The sequence below is a fragment of the Micrasema longulum genome, unplaced genomic scaffold (genome assembly GCF_059751315.1).
Source record: "Micrasema longulum isolate JH-2025_06_02 unplaced genomic scaffold, ASM5975131v1 h1tg000354l, whole genome shotgun sequence".
Taxonomy (NCBI): Eukaryota; Metazoa; Arthropoda; class Insecta; order Trichoptera; family Brachycentridae; genus Micrasema; species Micrasema longulum.
The window spans coordinates 199,058-220,801 of NW_028277556.1; positions in this window are offsets into that span (position 1 = coordinate 199,058).

A 21,744-nucleotide genomic window follows, 5' to 3' on the forward strand; every position below is an offset into this window, starting at 1 on the left:
GCTGTTAAACTTGAAAGTGTTTATAAGTCACTCTCATAATATCTTCACTTCACTTTCAATATGTGATCTTGATAATGATTCAATTCAAGATAAAATTAAAAGGACTGATATTTGCATATTAATATTTTGTTGCTTTTTTTGCGTAATACTAATAATATGCTTTACCTTTTTCAAATTAAACATCAAATCATTTCCCTATCTGTATCAAGTGATGCATAGGACACTAAATTTGTACTCGATTATTTTTGTTAGATATAAGGTAAAGTGATCAGTCTTACGCTTCAGATGCTTGTCCAGGAACTATGAAACATTGCAGTATTGAACCACCTCAAATCAATACTTCTCCTGCCTGAGAGAAGGTATCGAGTCGATAGCACTCTGTCAAAAATAATATTATGTTTGTTTTTCGTATCCATTGTTTTATGATTAAATTCTGAAGATCACAGAGTACCTTTTTAATGTATTTTTATTTTCTTAATCTGTGTTTTTAATTTTTGTCTAAAATTGTAAGATTCAATACGTCCATGTACTTGTAATTTTCTCAAACTAAATGATTTGGGTAGGTAGGAAGAAATTGCCTTAAGGCAATATGCTCGCCCTTATATGTATATAAAGTGTTAAAATAAATAAATTAAGCAATTTCGTCAATGACAAATTATTGCAATGTGAGTGGTATATCTGTTTTACACTCTCAACAAGAGAAAAGTAAAGTTGGAGCTCACTGGTTTGTTGCTGGCTGGGTTTGTCGAAGACTTTTGAAAGACAATTTCTGTGAGTCTAGCAAACAGTCTCTTACGGAAACAGAACCGCGACAATCCACCATCAATATTTTACTTAAGGGGAAGGAACGATAAATGTTAATCTTAAAAATTAGCTTCTTAGAGTCTTCTGTATATATTAACTAGATGTATATAAATAATTAATGGAAATCGAAACGATCCTAACAATTTGCTTAATGTAAGATTTCAATTTGACTGGTTGTGTCCAGACCGATAATCCAGTGCAGACTAATGTAACCAAGGTAAACGTAATTAAACCAATCATAAAATTACAATTGAATAACTTGACTCAATATATTAATGAATTATTAACAGGAAAGTATGAATTGAAGATATTTATTTCCATTTTTAATAAATTTCAAAAACTATGGATCCAATGTTAAAAATCTCAAGTCTACAAATACGTAGAAGAAACATTGACCCTATATTAATGTTGAATTAACTAAATGGTTTATTGATTTACTAGGAACAAGTGGCATTCAATGTTCCGATCCGCCGGTTGTAAAATAATTATGTGCTGTTCCTTGATCAGCACAACACAACCTATGGCTTGCATGCACCAATGTCCCGATTGTGTCGCATTGTAAACTTGAAACAAGAGCTGAACTTTTGTGGTGTAGGTCTTTCTAGATTTAAACAATCACTAAGATAAACCAGATCTTGTCTAGTAGTTATTATTATCTTATTTTTTGTCCTAGCTTTAATTTTCATTATTTGTATTTAATTTCAATTGTGCCTGATGTATTAAAAATATTAGTTTCTACCATTTTTATAATTAACTAAGTCCGTTAGTAAATAAATAAATGCTAATTTCGTTGTCTTTGTTTACTTGTTGAACTACTAATTATTTAATGCTTCTGATCTTAATAATCGTTTTGAACATTGGTTTTGAATCTTTGAACTTCTTAATATTTTATAGAAGTTTATGTATTAGGACAAAAAAATTGTATTTTTCAACTTGTTAAAAAAATTGTTTTGAATGTAATTCTTATAATTCCGTTATAATGCATTAGGTCTTTATATACATATATTTTTTTATTAATTTATTCATGTTTTTTTCCATTGTAAACTATGATTAACAATAAAAATAAAATTACCTCTTTGGGATTACCCGTGCCGAGGACACTTAACCATATACTTTTTTTCTAAATATTTTTACATTTGAGAATAAACAAAGAAGACTTAATAAATATAATTAACAAAACCTTCAGACAGTTTTAAACTTAATTACTTAATTAGTTTGTAGTAGCTTCTTTAATATTTGTATATTATTTATCTTTAGTTAAGTTTTATAATTCATAATAAATGCTCTGAGCAATATCTAAATACGAACATTGATGAAGTTCAGTACTACAGGAAATTGGATATAAAAAATATGGCGAAGATTGAAAGAAAAAAAGTGTTTCTTTTTTTCCCTGCACAATGTTAAAAACACCATAGCTCTATAAAATTTACCTTCCACATTTAAGGATACTTATTTTTATTTATATTATTTATTAAATGAAAACAATAGCCATCATAAAGATTTAAAAATACATCATGTTATGTATCAGCCATTTAAAAAAATTGTAAATGTTATTTTTAGACCATGCTAACATTCAAATTATTAAAAATATGTTATATCCAAAATTTGCGTTTTTATTTTATTTCCTGTTTTTAAATCTTGTTTTTTTATTTTTAAATAATTTTTGACTTTTGAATAAACTACGCAAAAAGATTTTTAAGGCAATCGTAGCGCTATTGCGACCAGACGGTACTGCGTATCTGTCAAAATTATGTTACAGTACCGTTGTTTTAACAGTCACATCTGTGCTTGTACTATATAATCTGTGACGTCACCAAAGTCCGTGCATTCGGACGCACGGGCTTTTATTTGTGATAGTACGAGTACTCGTATAATCAAATCTCTTAAGAAAACGTGGAAGCGCCAGTAGTAAGCGCAGTATTAACGATTGATCCGTCTGTTTTCTATACGAATTTTAATGTGTGTAATATTTCAGTCCAACACACGGTCTACTCGTATGTGTTATTATTCCAACCAACTTTAGTGTGGCTTCGTCTAGAAAAAAATAACCCATTACCGGATTTTCGCGGAAAACGCAGAGCCCTATAAACCATTTTGTATGTGATTCTTCCGCTTTACGGATGCCCAATGTCATTGCAAAGGAGTTCTTGTTACAACTCCATCATCTAGTGAACAACGCCTCCCTTGTACATCTTCCCTGTTCACTTCTATCAAAATTCTAACCCTGACCCGGTTCCCCACTGTTGAAACGCCTACCGGGTCATTTCCGTCCATACGCTTAGCACATGCACTTTCATTTTTCTTCGAGTGTGTATCAAATTGCGAGTCGTTCCTGTTTTTTTTTTCATCATTGTAGTTGTCTTTTTTAACTGTAGATAATTCAGAAAGAGTAAACAAATAGTTCAATTTTTCTTATTTTTAGAGGTGGGGGTCAGTGCTATTTAAGCTCCTGACGTCACTGCAACCTGTGAAGATCTATTTTGACGTCTATTTTAACTGTAGATAAATAAAAAAGAGTACTGAAATAGTTAAATTACTATGCAGAGAACTAACAACTACATTATGGTTATAAAACAGCAAACCTTGTGTCCTGTACTGTATCTACGTATATAGATTATCTGTTAACAGTCTAAGACTGTGGCCGTCATATACCTACTGCAATTTTTTGTGTTTATCCATACAATTGCTGGTTAATGTAAAACTTAACCTGTGATATGTAGCTGCCCACTGACAGTCTCGTAACTTTTTTTTATTTGTAAATCTTTTTTGTATTTTTATTATTTTAATTGAAATGCAATTCCACAAACAAATGTCAGTAAAAAAAACTCAATCTATTGAATCAATTAATATTATTATCTTAAACCTGACTTGTTCGTAAATAACGTACGAAGTCAAAGCCATAAACCACTTAACTAACCCTGAACTATATGAGCAATGTCTATTTGTTTACTGACTGTAGCCGATGTCTAAGTAAATACGGAGATTTTGATGATTAAAAGAATCTTTGAACAGGTCGCATATACACACTGCGTGTAACTATCAAGACTGTGCGCCCATATCTGAAGAGGACCGAGGGACCTACTACGAACTTAAGGAAGGTGGCACAGAATAAATATGTATATATATATATATATATACATATATTATTTTTAATATACAGTACAATTACATAGTTTTATGGTATACAAAGTCAGACTTAACACTAATGGACCAGTGAAGTTTTCATTATTATATTCTATGCTAAGGTTATCAATTAATTATTTTTATTATTTCAAGGACACTAATATTATAAGAGACTAAAAACATAAATGAAAGTAGTTCAAAAATTTTAATCAAACTAAAAAAGTTTTGTTAAAAGTTTCTAGTTAGTATTTACATAAATGGAAATAATATTAAAATGAAAAAAAAAACTTTCTAAATTTATTTAAAACAAAGAGTATAAATAAATAAGAATAAAATCATCGAAAATGCCTAAAAAAAACATTTTGAAAAAGGAAAAACACGTACACATTATAAAGGATTAAAAATGAACAGATGAGAAGTAACTATTGAAGATAGCAAATTTAAGTTAATTTAAAAAACAAAAAAATATTTTATTCAAAATCAATTCTTAAAGTAATTAAAAGTAGTTTAAAATTATAAAAATTCGCAGAGCACAACAGAGAAAAATGAAATAATGACAGCATTACAAGTATCTTTAAAATTAGAAAAAGTAATTTTAAGAGAAGATTTTAAACTAAAGATAGTAGAAAATTATTTAAGCGACATTAGCAGTTATAAAAATTTCAGTAAATAAATTTAATTAAAAATAACAATTTTAAAGTTTGTAATGTAATGTAAGTGAAACAGGGTAAGTACTTATTGTAATAAGATCAACGCAAGTTTTATTTAAAGGTTTGTACTCGTAATACACTGTTTTTAAATAATTTGTATCCTGTTATAGATAACCTTTATCGTCGCTTAAGTTCCTTTTTTTTGTCATACAATTTTACACCAAATTGAGTTAAATATGCAGGAGTTCTGAAAAAGCTTTTATTTATGAAATTAAAACGAAAAAATTTATTTTTTTACTTTTTAAGGGGTTTTTTAACTATTTTTTTATTTATTTGGTGGTCATTATTTATACTTATTCCGTAAAAAAAACTTTAAGGGTCTATTTCTGCAGATATGTATTTTGGTATGTCGAATAAAAACGAACTGAAGCGACGATGTGGTTGAAAAAGCTGTTAAAAATTGATCAAGATCAGTAAAATGAATTCTGATAATAGTTTGTATTTACGTTATTAAACTATACGCAAGGAGCGTGGAATGAATTAAGGATCACGTATAACAACTCATACAGACAATTATTCGGATTGCCTAGGTACTGCAGTGCCTCTGAAATGTTTACAGCTGGACGAATAAACACCTTCGCTGCCCTGCTTCGCCAAAGAGCCTGGAGCCTATGGAAACGCCTAAAAAACTCTAATAACGAAATTCTCCAAGCCACTGCAGAGTGGATCCAATCGCCGTTGTTCGAGCGATATAAAATATAAAATTTTATTTTATGTTTATATTTATGTTTAATGTTATATTTTTGTTTATATTTATATTTATGTTCATGTTTATATGGTAGAATTGGCTCTGCACTTTATAGCCATTTTACTGGAATAAAAAAAAAAATAAAAAAAACGTTGGGTGATTTTGTAGGGCGCGTGATGGACAGATAATTTGAATTTTATTTAGGAGCTGGGACAAATCAGCTACGGTTTATTATTTTAAAAATGAAATTAGGGTCAATGAATATTGTCTTGTTCCAAGATTCGTGAGCTTAGGAAACCATGCTGATAAATTATGATTTGGAAATGTAAGAGAGCATAGAAAATTCAAATGGTTTAAAAAATAATTTTGTACTTTCTCCAGCCTATATTGTGGATTCCAAATAATGGAAGCTAATTCTAGATAAGTTCTTACATAGCTATCTTCTTCTTCACGAGTCATGTCGGGTCTCCCTGACGTTGACAACCACTTGGGAGAAAGCTTCCATATCCTGAGCAGTGTGAAACAGTTCCTTCACAGTTCTAATCCTGGTCCATGCTCGGATGTTTCGAAGCCAGGAAAGCTGTTTTCTTCTGACCCCTCTACGTCCCTCAATCTTCCCTTTCGTGACAAGCTGAAGTAATTACCATCTCTTAACACATGGCCAAAATATAAAATCTTACGAAGCTTAACAGTGGTAAATAGTTCTCTATTGGTATTAGTATTTGTAATACTTCATTGTTGCTTATTATATCGGTCCAAGATTTTCTTAACATTCTACGGTGGATCCACATTACAAATGCTTCAAGGCAGTTTATAATATTAACTTTTAGAGTCCACTCCTCTTCACTATACCGTAAAACAGACCATATATAACATTTGACCATTCAATGTCTCAGCTTAAGGTTAATATTATCGTCACAAAGAAGATTTTTAATTATGTTAAATCCTGTTTGGGCTGCTTCTATTTTGCATTTTATTTCAATATCGGGGTCTAGATTTTCTGTGATAATGCTGCCTAAATATCAGAACGGTTTTACTCTCTCAATACTGACACTTTTAGGTTGGAGATTTATATTTAGATGACTCTTTCGACTAAAAACTATAAGTATGGTTTTGATTCCATTAGGTTTTTTTCACGAATGTCGTTTCCTGCAGCTGGCTCTTCTTTGTCATGTCTGTTGCTAGATCGATTATGTCTATGAACAGACTCGTTAGGCCGTCACGGATCTCCTTGGTTATGTTCCCTTCAAGTGGGTCCACCATGCGCAAGCCCTTAGTAGATAAATTGATGACCTGTAAAGAAAGAGCATCGAAATACATACCTACTGATTTCACTTCTTAGCTTTGCTTGGCTTTGACGCGCATAAAAAACACAGAAAAATCACTTAAAACGCTGTTTGGATTTTTAACGTACGGAGCTCACGAAATGTGACCTCCCTAGGCAAAGATTAGACTGCAACTCGATGTTGTTGACTGGGTTATGTTAATGTAATGATGTCACAAACTTACGGATCTAAAAACTGGTGTTTAAACCCCGCTTTACCACAACTCCATTCCAATTTGCTAGCATAGTAAAGTTACGGCTAGTACTTGAAGATGGAAATATTTGGATATATATATGAAAGCAAAAATATTGATTTTAAACTATGAGTTTATCTTTGAAATTACTGAAAACAAAGTTGGCATAAAACAAATATTTTATGCAGTAATGAATTTTAAGGAAACCTTTGCTTGGTAAGAAAATGCGAGCGTAGTAAAACAAGAATGAAACGCATGGGGAATGCAGACGACGAGCGAGTAATTAAATTTGTTTTCAGTACGATAGAGACAGCAGTGTCTGAAGTAACATGTGCAAATAAAGAAAATGCAAAGGAAACTGAGAGGCATAAAAGATTACGTGATGTAAATACGTTAAGCAATACGTGGTTTGAATTTAACAAACACGTCGTTATTTATAAAAATATCCCAGAAAATTCTTTTATCTCGGAAATCACTCAAAACAAAATTTTAAAACATGTCAAAGATATGCCTAGATCGAAATATGATAATTTGGATAAAACCATTTCAAATTCGATGCTTTGATAAAACAAATTAATTTCAATGTTCCTAATAAGACACTTTCTTCTTAGAATTTCCTCTTAGCTTTGCTAAACGCTGTATAAAACAAAATACGCCGCAGCATTGGGAGGATCATTACCGCGCTTTTTCTACAGGTAAAATCACTAAAATGTTTTTCCCAACGCTGGCTGGTCCAGCAAACTTCCATCATCATCACCAAAGTACTTTCGAAACGACCCAAATTTTTACCGGACACGGAGCTATGAAAACTTATCTATATGAGTTTCAGTTAAGGAATGATGACTATTGTCCATGCGATGATATTTCTTCACAGAGTATCGAACATCTGTTATTTCAGTGCCCATTTTTCAGTTTGCAACGCCATTATCTTGAAGCAGAATGCAGAAAAGATGGAATATCCTTAACAGATATCCACACTGTAGTTAAAAACAGTTATCACGCGCCATTGCTCTTGAAGTTTGCAACAATGGTGATTGGACTCATAAAGGTAATAAACCAAAATCAATGATCGAACATCCCATTTCCAAGACAAACAAAAACGATTTTTTTCCGAGTACCTAAGTCCTGTACATGACACGTAAGGCTACCCAAATAAATATAAAATAAAAAAATAAGACACTAGGAATTCAAATTCCATTCCAAGATATATTTTTTCTTATTTCTGTGCCATATCATGTCCCCCCGACTTTGGCGATCACTCTAGAGTAGGCATTACGGTCCTGCATCAACTGAAACAGCTCGTCAACCCCGCGTACTCTGTCCAGTTGCGGATGTTTCTCAGCCAGGACATCGGCGCTTTCCAAACCTACGCTTTCCATCATGATTCGGTGTAGGAGCGCACATTTGAGTCCGCGCATCATACGGCCCAAGTATGCGAGTTTTCTCTGTTTTATTGAGGACATTAGTTATTTTACGGCACTGGTTCGTCTCAGCACCTCCACGTTGGATACTGAATCTGTCGACGGGATTCTCAATATTCTCTGGAGAAGCCACGTTTCAAAGACCATTAATCGGGTAATGGAGTTCAGCTTAGGAGCACATGTTTCAACTCCGTTGAGCAGTATAGACCACACAACCACTTGATCATCCTCTGTCTCATTTATAAATTAAGACTATTTCTGCAGTTGGTTGATTTCAAGCCATTGAATGCCAATCGTGCTACATATCTCTATTCGGCATCTGATTTCCTTGTCTGGGTCCAGAAAAGAAGTGATTTGACTGCCAAGGTATCTAAAGTTAGTCTTTTAGTAAGTTTTTTAATCGCAACACAGAAATAATATTGTGAGAGTTTCAGTTAAACACCAATATTTTTGTTTTAGCAACATTGATGTTTAAGCCCAGTACTCTACCAGCTTCATCAAATATTTTATGGAGTTCTTTGGATAATATATATTGGCAGGCTGAAAATAAATCCATTTATGAATTATTTGATCCTTTTCTTATCAAATACCTCTTGTGGATATCTATTTAGATATTTGGATTTGGTATGATAAAAAAAGAAACTCAATTAAAGTATTTCTCTAAATTTATTAGAGCTATGTTTCTACTAACAATTTAATGATAAAACATACAAAGAATACTTTAATTTTATTCATTTTCTGTAGACAAGGACTAAATTGAACTCCCTGGGGAGCTGTTTATATTACCATATTACAACAGAGACGAAAAACATTTAAGAGAAGGTAATATAGAAATCTAGGCTCTTTAACTTCACAAACATCAACAGATAAAAGAATTGAAGGTAATAGATGTTCAAATATAAGCAGAATGGTGAATGTTACACACTGTGTAAAGAGGCCACTTAAATCAGCCATTGACAGGTCATAAGCCCTGTAGATGCCAAAACTTATATTTAAACATTCTTAAATGTTCTTCGTCTCTGTTGTAATTTGTTAATACAACATATATTGGTAATTGATTCAATATTGTATTTTTCTTTGTGAAGATCATACCTCACATATTTTTGATTTTTTGAACCTATAATAAATGTATGCACATTGGCAGGCTTATTTCTCCCAATGGCGATTTATTCTAACCAACTTATAAAATAAGTTGGTATATGAATTGATTTAATTATTTTAAATAAAGAGGTAAATGTTTGCGTTTTTATTATTTACCCAAATCATTAAATTTTGATGCCATTTTCCATGAGTTGTAAATAAATGTATTTTTTTAAGTTTCAATACCTACACATGTTAAAAAATACACAGTAAAATTTAAGCACGTACCTAATAAATAAACATACACATTTTACGAATATAAATTAATCAATATTTTCGCCAGTCCTAGGAAAAGTAGAATAAAAGGAAAGGAAAGAGGAGAGTTAAAGAAAAAAGTCAGAAATGTGCTTTAAACAAAGTTGCTGAAGAAATATATTTAATAGTGAATGGAAGATCATTCCACAGTCGAGTTGCATAGACCGTTTTTAAAGCTTGCATAATCTGAAAAGCGTAATTACTTAAAAGTAGTCGTCGAGAAGAAAACCAAGAAAAAAAAATGGTTTATTTTCGATTTTTGTAGACAAGTACCTATGTACCTACTGAAAGCTCAACTACCTCTAGGGATTTAATAAGAACAAGCATATTTTTTTTAAATATGAAATATTAATAATAAATAAAAATAATAATTATCTCAATAGTATTTACACACTTCCCTTTTTTTTAAAAAAGAAATTTTTGCGTTCTTGTGATTTACACAATTTGTGGGTCCACTTTTAATGAATCTTAAATAACTCACTTTTCGAAAATAGGAATTAAGTTGGTGTAGAGTATTGAACTTCGGAATTCTGATCCGTGAGTCCACAACACTACGAGACCACAACCCTGATTCGTGGTGAAATTTCCTTTTTTGAGTCAGAAACGTCAGTTTTTTTAGATAGTTCCTTTTTTAGATAGAACTCATAAAGGTATTGTGCGGTTTACATATGTACTTATGTATAAAAGCAATAAAAAATGCATGTGAATGTTTTTTTTTATCTTTATTTTTTTGGCTGATTTATTTTATTGAAATAAACGGCATTTAGTGCCTTTTACATATTGGTTACAAAAATAATTAAATATACATACATGTAAGCATTAATAAAAGTAAAACAGAGCATTTGAAACAATATAATTTTATAAAAAAAATATAAACTTAATTTAAAAAAAATATATAACCAATTATTGAATTACCGTTTATTATGTTTATGAAAATTTCACTGCTGCATTTTATATTTAAAAATGCGTTTTTAAATTTTAAATAAGAATGACTATGTTTTTAGAAAGAAAATAAAATAATGTAAAATTAGATCATTTATATAAAAAACACTTTTTTTCTTACTAATTAAATGGTCAAAAATAATTTGTTTTGATTTTTATTTCAATTTATTTTTTTAAATTTTTAAATTTTTAAATTTATTTATTTACATACATCAGTTTATTGTTCATTATTTGAGACATAAGTCCCAACTCCATGGACAAAAAGTCCAGTGTTAAGATGGGATGAGCAATTAAATAACATATATACATGAGTATCCCCATAAATGTAGGATAGGAAACATAAAAAATAATTTAAAAAAAAACATATATGGTACATCAATAAGGTAAACAGTAAACTCAAATTTTCGGAAAATCATCAAGGAGCTTCCTACTGAAATCCCTCCCACAAAAGAAAATCCAGTCTTTAACTCCTTTCTTGAAAACAGATTTTGTTCCAAATATTTAACACTCTCGGTGCAATAAATAAGAGATATCTCTGAGCAAAAGTCGTACGGGTTTTGGGTATGACATAAATCATGCTCTAGGAAAACCTTGTATGAAAATTTTGTTGATACGTCTCCTTATTGTTCGACCGAAAGTGCATAAGTTCTTATTTGAGGTACAATTGTCTCATATCCAGCACTTTTATGTATTAGAACAACTGTTTTAATAGAAAATCATTATTCTTGTCATTTACATGGTAATTTTTAAATGATATCTCCAAATTAATTATTATTGTGTCAAAAGTCGTTTTTTCCATTCGGTTATTTTGTTTACAGTATACGCAAAAATGTATATGTTTCAATAACGTGTAGTGCACTTATAATAATGATCACTGAGTTCACACTTAAAGCCAACCCAATCTTAACATATATAATATAGCGAGGTGACAAAGCGAAAGGCGAGAGAATCACGCGAAATTAATAGTAAGTAGGCAGATGTAATAACTATTACTTGATTGTATTCAAATTATAACCCTTTAATCAAGATTAAACTACAACTAATTACAGTTCGTCACTCCAGTTCGTTTTTATCAAACAGACCAAAAGACAAATCTTCTGAAATAGAGCTTAAATTTTTTCAAACAAAATAGGCATAAATGATGACTACAACCTTAGACAAAGTTAGTAAAAAATTTTTTTTTTTTTTTAATTTGAATTTTGTCAATAAAAGCTTTTTTGGAACTCCTGTACACGTGTACACTTATCTTGGTAAAAAATGGTCTGTTGGGCTAAAACGAACTAAAACGAAGAGTAATATAAGCGCAAAATATTATTAATGTTCCTCTCTGTATGTCCGTGTGTCGTAAAATCTCCTTCCAAATAGTAAATCGTAGCAACGTTAAATTTCTCTTAACATCTCTTCAAGTGAACTGTTTCGACAAGGATGCCCAGGTATAGAGAACCGGAAGTCGTTTGAAGTAGTCAACCGTAATAAAAGATCTAAGGAAGCATTCGAAGCCTAGCTAAATTAAACATTTAAGGCCAAGTAAAGAGCTACGTTATGCATTTGTAAAATAGGATAGGTGTTATGTATGAGTTGTATGGGCAGCATATATTTTTTTGTTTAGTAAAACGGTGATCTCCAGATGCCTTCAAACCTACAAAAATGAGTAACTTTCACCTAAAAAAAAATATATGTTTGTCACATCGTGGTCACAACAGTGATGCACGAACATTTTATCATGTGATAATATGGAAATTATGCCATTACAGGGCGTATGACGTTTCATGGATTGGTTGTAGTGACCGCTTTCTTTATACACGGTTTAAAATTCACACTTCTATCTATGTTTGAATTTCCGTATATCTTAAATTCTTTTAAGACTTGTCAATACCTTGACATACATACGAGTACTTTGTTTTCCAAAATGTTTTTTCTTGCTTTACTTGACGTACTTGTTACTTTTATCTCCTCACTCTGATAACTTCATATTTAAATAATGCTACTATTTTTATTTTTTTATTTTATTTTATTAACATAAACGGCAAATCTGCCTTTTACAAAAAATTATAATACTCAAATATTTAGATTAAAATTTTTTTTTTAAAAACATAAATTTCCTTATACCCAAGATTTATAAAAAAAAAAACAAAAAATTATGGAAGATTTATATTTAAAAAGTTAACCTCAAAATTATACAGCATGTTCATTATAAAGTTTAAACAATACAAAAATAAATGTTAAAAACAAAATTAAATAATAAAACATTCCAAAGTAATACAACCAAAAAATCATAAATACTGTTTCATAAAGCTGGGCAAAGTGAACAAAAAACGGTATATATTAAGAAATGCATGAATAAATAAATATAATTACCATCTTTGAAAAAGTTCAAAAGCTTTGTGATAGTATAATAAAAAGCTTTTGTGAGATAAGTGTATGGGTGTTATCATGCTTAAAGTGAGGTAGAAAGTAGCAAAGAGCCTATAGTAATCATGATAAGCCTTTAGAATCCGCACAAAAACTAATTATTATAATTTTCATATTAACTCAACTTTTCCCTCCAAACAATTATTTCAGGAAGCTGAATTTTTGAAACTAAAAGAAATCTATTGCCAGCAACCATCTTTATATATATAATTCCTTTATACGTGTGATATCACCGTACTCCTCCTAAACGGCTTAACCGATTTACGTGCGGTTTTCGGAGAAATATAGATATTTGCGCTGTGCGTGTTCGTAGATATTAAAATATTCAATCTTATATGTAAAAAAGAAGTAAAGAGCATAAATGTTTTATTTATCGATATTATCAGTTATTTTTTATAAAATTTATATCAGTTGCATTCTTCTTGGCTTTTATTGGAATTCAAAACAAAATGTTTTACAACACACCGGCCATACCTTTGTGGGTTTTTTAATGTTTATTTTATAGTATATTCTGTATTTGCAACTTATGTGTACATATTGTAAAGAGCAAAGAAAACATAATAAAAAATGGAAGAAAAAAAACATATTTAAATACAAATATATAATGTATCTAAATTTCAAATATCACTTGAAATTTATAAAGAAAATAACTTTAGCTCAATTATTTATCAATATTTAATTTATTTTCTTCAAAAGAATCACTTTACATATCATATGCCTACGTTTTTTTTTCAATTTTCATAGCTCTTCTGGTAGGCCGATTTCGGAATGGCTCTCAGTTCCCTCTGCGAATTTTCTTTTCTATATAGAGTTGGATAATTTATATAGCGCCATTTTTGTGAAAATCACCTCAAGGGCGCTGTACAATTAATAAATATCCCAGTACGTCTTGCAGCTACAAAGCGCATGGACGGTTGGGATTCTAGTTCCTCGTTTTCAATTAAGATCAATCAAAAATTATAACAGATAGGAGCTAGATTACAGAACGTCTTGCAGCTACAGAGCGCATAGACAGTTAGAAATTTAGCCCCCATTTACACATTTTAAAAATTGACAAATAAGTTCATTGTATTAATGATATTTAAAAAAAATAATAATATGAGTGATAAAAAGGAGTAAGATTACAGCACGTCTTGCAGCTAGTAAGCGTATAGACGATTGGGATTCTATACCCCATTTACAAAATTTAGGTTTTTTTAAGTTGATATATGAAAGCTAGATTGCCATCATCGTGCAGCTACAAAGCGCATGGACGAGTGGAATTCCAGCAAAGTTAAAATTATATCAATAAATTTACAAAAAAAAAATAGAGCATAGTAGTAAGTTTGTCAAGTGTTCATGCCAAGAAGTAAGCAATAAAAAACTAAATAAACAAAACACTGTTTCAACTCCATGGTTAACAAAGGGAGATAGATGTCCGAAGAGAAGCTTTTGTAGACAGTAGGTAGATACCGCCGCCATGTGGCCCACTGGGGCACTGGCAACTTGATAATTTATGGAAACGCACGTGTGTAGTTTCTCACCTCAATGAAGTCAAACCGCTTACAGCAAAGTGGTATTTTGAGTTTAAGGAACAGGAAAAAATCACATGGAGCTAATTGAAGAATAAATGTGTGAAACGGTGCCTTATCATGATGCAAAAATTAAAAGTTATCTTTCCATACATTTGGCCTTTTATGTCAAAATTTTTCCCTCAAATGCTTTGATACTCCTTAATAGTATTTTTATTGACCACCTAGCCTGTTGAAAGGAATTTTAAGAGTACAAAACCTTGATAATCGAATAAAACAGTCAACATCCTTGATTTCTGAGTGACTTTGGTAGGGTTTTTTGGATTTTGACTCAGTTGCCAAGCGCCTCTCCGAAGATTGTTACGTCTCATCACCCGTAATGATACGCTGAACGGTGGTGTCATCCATAGGAAGCTTCTTTTAGCAAAAGGTTTGTGTTGATATTTTTGAAGAAAATTAAGTGAAATTTGCAGAACATACCAAAGATTGGCTTGTTAAGATGGCTACCACAAACATACTACTCGTACATGACAGATTGCGCTAAATTGACAAGTATACCTACAACAGTACTCACAACATAAAGAAGGAAAAAAAAAACAATATTTTTAGCAAGGCTCTTTTAAGTTACAATTTCCAGGTCCTATTTCAATATAATAGTGTATATGGGTAATACATTTTCTATTATTTGTTTTCCTTTGTATATTGATTTACACTTTGTCCTTACAGCAATTCAAATTTCCGCCTACGACATGCTTAGCTACAATGAACTGACAATGCTCGTAATGTCCTTTATGATATTCTTAATTAAATCCTAGATATGTAGTAATTCCGCATTTAATTGTGTTTATAGCTTTCATTAAACCTTAGAGTCAAACCAAGGTTCGTACAAAAACATTATAATATTAATGTCAACCTCCCTCGCAGGTGCAGGAATTAATCAGAGGCTCCTTTGGGATTCACAACTTTCCTCAGGACATCTAATAAATATAATTTCAGTGGTTAATTGCAATTTACGAGCGTGCTTTCCAAATTTAATGAGGTGTTTGGAATAACTACTCGTATTTTACAATGTAAAACGTTAAAAATTAAGACAAAGAGATATGTTTTCTTACTTACGCCATTTCAATACTTATTATTTTACTGCCTCAATATATTGATTTATTATTTCGACATAGCTGTTTCGACTAATTTTATATATTTGTTGAAATTATATATGTGTAAAAATTGTGAATTGCACATCTGATAAAATAGTCATAACAAAAATAAACAGACATTTCTGGAAAGCTCAAAAACAAAGTTTACGCTTCTTTTATATTATCTGGGCAATTTATAAAAACATAATTTATATCATTTGTTTAATATTATTTTGATGGTTTAATATTGCAAATATGATACGTCATGTAAATTAGGGTAAGATCTATATATTTGCTAAAAAAATTGTTTGCTAAGAGACACAGTAATTGGGTAATTTATTATTATATGTTAAATTTACACACCGTTTCAAATAAACAGGGGCTTTATGTTTTAAAAGTTTCAGAAATACAAACTTTTGTACATTTTTTACAAACCTTTTGTCATTAACATTATTTTTCATTGGAATAGACTAATTCTTGGCGCTTTTTGATAAAAATATAATAATAGTAAGAAACGAGATTGTCGAAAATAATGAATTCTCGTTGTAATTTGAAATTTGCATGCACCTCTGCAATCTCCTGGTCTCGTCTTTTCTAGGCACCGGCGCTATGGGAGAACCAATATGTTGTAAGATTGAACGGATCCTAATACCAGAAAATCAGATATTGAAGCGAGATTCAAAAACTAATAAGCCGAACTCTTCAATAGATTCACAATCCTTGAATGAGAAGCTCGTGTAGTAACTTCCCATATCCAATTCGGATCCTGAATTTAATCTATGATTGAAAATGTCATATAAGTTACACGTGAGCTTTATATGTAGGTACATTATTACTACCCAAATCAATAAAAAAGGCTATGTAATAAAATTCGGCATTTGTTTCATAAAGCAATACTCCTGTAGGGTATCACAGACAACGGATATTATAAAACAAGCTTGAAAACGTGTTAATTGAGACAAAAACAGAAATCAGTAAATGAACGAAGAAAGCTGCATTTACTTGCTTATTGTTTCACTTTGTAATTTAAAAAAATGTTTGTTAATGTATGTTTTAACAGAGATGGAAAACTTGTTTTAGAAGAGAATACGAATGTTTGAGCATTAACAGGGCTTATGATCTGCCATTGGATGGTTTACGTGACAACTTTACACGTTGGGGAACATTCACTACACCATGGGTCTTCAATATGCAGAATTTGATACGAAAAACACGTTCGACTTTCGTTCAGAGATATTTCTCTTTTGTGGCTCCAAGAGTATTAAATGTCTTGGATGAACATATTAAGTTCTCCAAAACGAAAACCATTTTCAGGAGAAGTGTATAAGTTTAGATTTCGTCTAAGGGAAGATACCAAAGCAGGAGACTGCTGCAAGACATTGCATAGATTTACATACGGTACTATTGAAAAAATTGTGTTTATGTGATTATTTTTATTTGCAGTATTCTTTAATAACATGCATGCTTGCATTTTTTAATTTGTTGTATCCCAACTCAACACAAGGCTTTTTTTGGCTTCATAGAGTTAGGGATACGTTATTTTTTTTGTAATATGTATCTTTGTATGAATAAATAAATAAGAAAATTGTGATTATCATTATAAAGTGGCTACTCAAACCGGCCAATGGATAAATTTCCGTATTATCTTTTAAAAATGTTATGTTTATCTCTTATATAATAAATTTCAATCTTGATTATAAATATTTGAAGGTTTTCCATAAATTTTATTCATACAAGTTACTTATTTAATAAACAATTTGAATCTATTTATTCATTTAAAACGATGAAATGATTTTTTATTCATCAAAATAATTCGTTAAAAATATATTAACAACCTTATAACTAAATCATTTTATTATAAAAAGTAATAATTGAAAAATACATTAAAAAAGTTGTTTCACCTTTTGCTGTGATTATATGCTTTCTAAGCAGGTTTTTACATTATATCGGAGGTTATAGATATGATGTTACTATCTGATAAAAGCTTAAAGTTTGGCCAAGTATGAGACATTACGAAAAAATATTATTGGTGTATGTAGAGTTAAATTTTCTTGCGAATTAACAAAGTTTGTTAGCTAAACTTGTTTGACTTGATAATTTATTATAAATCACTTGTGTAATCTTGCGTCTTAAAAACCTTTGTTGTTAAAAATAAAATGAACATTCTTTGCGATTCAAAGAAATAAGTATATTTGCATGAGTAGATAAATAAAATAAACAGATATTATAAGGACCATTAAGCGGAGAATGGCTGAGTGACTGAACCCTATTGTGGCCGGGATCTTTTCAGAAAATCCTGAATTTTCCGCCCTTAATGTACCCTCACATTACATCTTATTTAGTTGCCTGAAACCACGTGATGTCACCAAAAGAGGTTTCACCTAACTTCGTTACCGGGAATTTCGTTATAACGAGATTTCACCTCTCGTTCGGAAGCAAAAGTTTCAAAGTTCATCCAAGATTTCTATCCTGGCCTGAGTGAATATAAGAAAAAGCCAAAAGCGATGTCTCAAGTACGATCTATTATATTTCTTTGCTTTTCTCTAAAATTATGCTACCATCACATGAATCCAGGAAAAATGTTTATTTTTCATTTTTAACTTTTATGACGAAAATTGGTTTCTTTTTTTTACAAATCTCTTTTAACTTCGTTGTTCCTCTATTGTTCATTCTATTTTTCCTAAATTACTTGTGTTTAATTCAAATAAAAAAAAAGGTCATAGAAATTTTATGAAGAAAAAGAAAAAATATTACAATACACAATACATTTATTTTAAATTTTATCTTTATCATTTTAGTGTATTTTTTATTACGTATTTTACTTTATACTCGTATTTGTTTTTAATAATATTTTTCTTCAGTTTCTTGTACATATGTTCTTCAGATAACTGTTGTATTCTGCTCAGGCTGTATATACAAAAAATTAATTTAATTAAATATTTAATTAAACAAAAAAAACAAACAAGCATGGTTTGTCCGTAGTTAGACTTAATCCTTTATTTTATACAATTTGTGTAATAAATAAAGATGGATTTTAAATTTGTCTCCAATAAAAGTTTTCAAGTAGTAAGGTAGGTCGTTGTAGTGTTTATGTCCATTTGACTTTCCTGTGTTTGTTTTTGCTCTTTCAATATGAAAGTGTTGTTGTTGTCTGGTGTTATATTTGTGTATGTCAGCATTTTTGACTAATATTATGTCGTCGTCTTGTATGTTTCCCAGTGTTATTTTGTGCACAATTTTTAAGGTCTCAATTTTAGTCAAGTAGTTTATGTCAAACTGATGTGTTTTTTTGTACAGTTCAGTCGTAGAGGTCAAGTAGGGTAGGTTGTATGTTAGTTTAAGAATTTTATTTTGTTGTCTTTGTATTCTTGTTTAAATCTCAATTTAAAAAACACCTGAGACTCATCTGACCCTGAACTCCATACAGTGGAAAATTGTGTATATTTTAAAATATAATAACTAATTTGAAGGAATCTGTTTCATATAGTAAAAATAAAATGTAATACATATACATATATACACGCTGCTGTAGCAACCAAACGGCGATGACCGTGCGCTCCTGTTTCGACAAGTGTCAGTCTGTTACATTGTTAATAATTCTACAGAAGCATATGATTTTACGCCACAGTTAAAAAAAGATATTGAAATGGAATTCAAACTTAACAGCGTTATTACTCTGTGTTTGGCTAGAAAATTGAAACCAGCCATTATTTATAAGCTACGACATTTACATGTGAACAACATTTCTGTGTATCGGACCATTTCATGTTACAATGATACTGGTAGCATTAAAAAATGCCATGAAGGGGGATATCCAAAAACAGCAACATCGACAGAAATGGTTCGAAATGTGAAGGCCAGAATTCAACGGAATCCACGACAAAGCACAGTTCAAATGGCGGAAAATCTCGTGTCTTCTTATGGCATACGGCGCATATTTAAAAATGAACTACAATTAAAGCCCCACAAACCACAAAAAGTGAAAGATTTAACGCCTGCACAAAAGGTAGTTCGCCTAGCAAGAGCTAAGGTGTTAAATACTTGCACGTTGGTGGCGAGGTAGAAAATATGGTATTTTTTGATGATTTTTTTTTTACGGTTCAGCAATATGTAAACAAACAAAACGATTGTGTATGCTTACAATGCAAATTATTAGACCAGCAAATGGCTCTGCCAAAGAAAACGCCTGCATCAGTGATGGTTAAGGCCGTGGTAACTGCCACAGTACACTCACCACTCATTTTAATTGAACAGGGCGTAAATTTAAATCAGCAAATGTACCGTGAAAAGATTTTAAATGGTGCGTTGTTACCTTAGACACGTAAATAATTCGGTAGAAACCATTGGACGTATCAATAAGACTTGGCTACATCATGCCATAAAGCCCGTGAAACCCAACGTTTTTTACAAGAAAAAGTTCCCAGCTTCATTTTATCACAACAGTGGCCTCCATATTCCCTGGACTCAAACCCAATGGACTTTTCCATATGATCCATTCGAGATGCCAGAGTATCAGCTTAAAAATATGAGACGGTCGACGCCTTAAAGATTACTCTTCGCTGAGAATGGGACAAAAGACAACATTAGAGTTGGAACTAGAACTCCTTTGTGAACTGCTAGTTTAGTCTCCTGCGATAAACATTTGTTTGCCAAAGTAGATTTTAGTGCACCATCCACCCTGTTCCCGGCACTCACCCTCCTTTCAATATCTTTCTCGGCTTTTCCGTTCCTAGTAAACATACTTCCCAGGTACACAAATTCTTCTACCTGATTCAGAATATCTCCGTTCACGCTGATCTCACATTTAGTTATATTTTCGCCCTTTTCAAAAACCATCACTTTCGATTTATCAACATTCATAAGCAAATCGCTTTTCTTGCATACATTGTAGACTTTTGTTACAAAGAATTGAAGGTCTTATTTGCTGCTAGCAAGAAGCACGGCATCATCCGCATCCAGAAGATAGTTATCAGTTATACTCATTTTCGCTCATTTTTGCTCCAATTCTTAAATCTTTCAGTTCTTTCATACAGTTATCGATGTCTCACACATGCTGTGCTGTCCTTATACAGTAACGCAATAGCCCTTGTCAGGTTACCATTTACTCCATACTCCGATAAAACCTTCCACAATTTCTCTGTCAACTCTATTAAATGCCTTTTGCAGATCGACAAATGCGCAGAAAAGTTTCTGATGTTTAGCCAGAAACTTTTCTGTCATATTTCGCAGAGCAAATATTTGATCCATACATTCTCTTTCATTCATAAATCCACTTTGTATATCCCAAACTCTATTTTTAGTCACTTTCCTTGCTCTCTCAATCAGTATTCTGCCATAAATCCTTCCAACTGCGTTCAAAAGGCTGATAGCTCTATAGTTTTCGCAGTCCACCCTAGAGCCTTTTCCCTTGTATAGAGGCATAACAACAGCTCTCCTCCAATCAGGGGGAGTGTATTCCTCCTCTAAACATAGGTTAAAGAGCTTATGTAGCCATACAAAAATTATTCCTCCACCCGCCTTTATAAACTCTGTGGCAATGTTATCATAACCTTGCACTTTCCCATTCTTCATATACTTAGCAGCATTTTTAATTTCTTCCATACTTATCTCTTTCGCATCGTCATCTGCATTTATGTTTACTCGAGAAGGTGATGCGCTGGCTCTATTTCCTGTGTGCGTTTCGTTACATGTAAACATCTAAAAAAAAAATTGATGCAAAACGAACTCCCTTACAAATTTTCACTTTATTAGAGATGAAAAAACTTAATAATCAACTACGTTTGTACAAAACATTTAAAACTTAACTCAAAAAAAAATAATTTACAAACAAAAAAAAAACACAAATTTGTTTATATTTTTTAAACTAGAACACTTTTTTGTCGGTGATAGCGTTTTCAGACGACATTTGTTTAAATGCCCTTATAAGGTGAAACAATTTACTGTCCGATTAAAAAATAAATAAAACTACGAGATCAATGTTTAATTTAAATATTAAAATTATTTTATGGAGTTCTATAAAATAAACACCAACACAATAAATTAAGTGTATTCATTTTATTTCATTTCTTTGTTTATGTCTTTTGTACA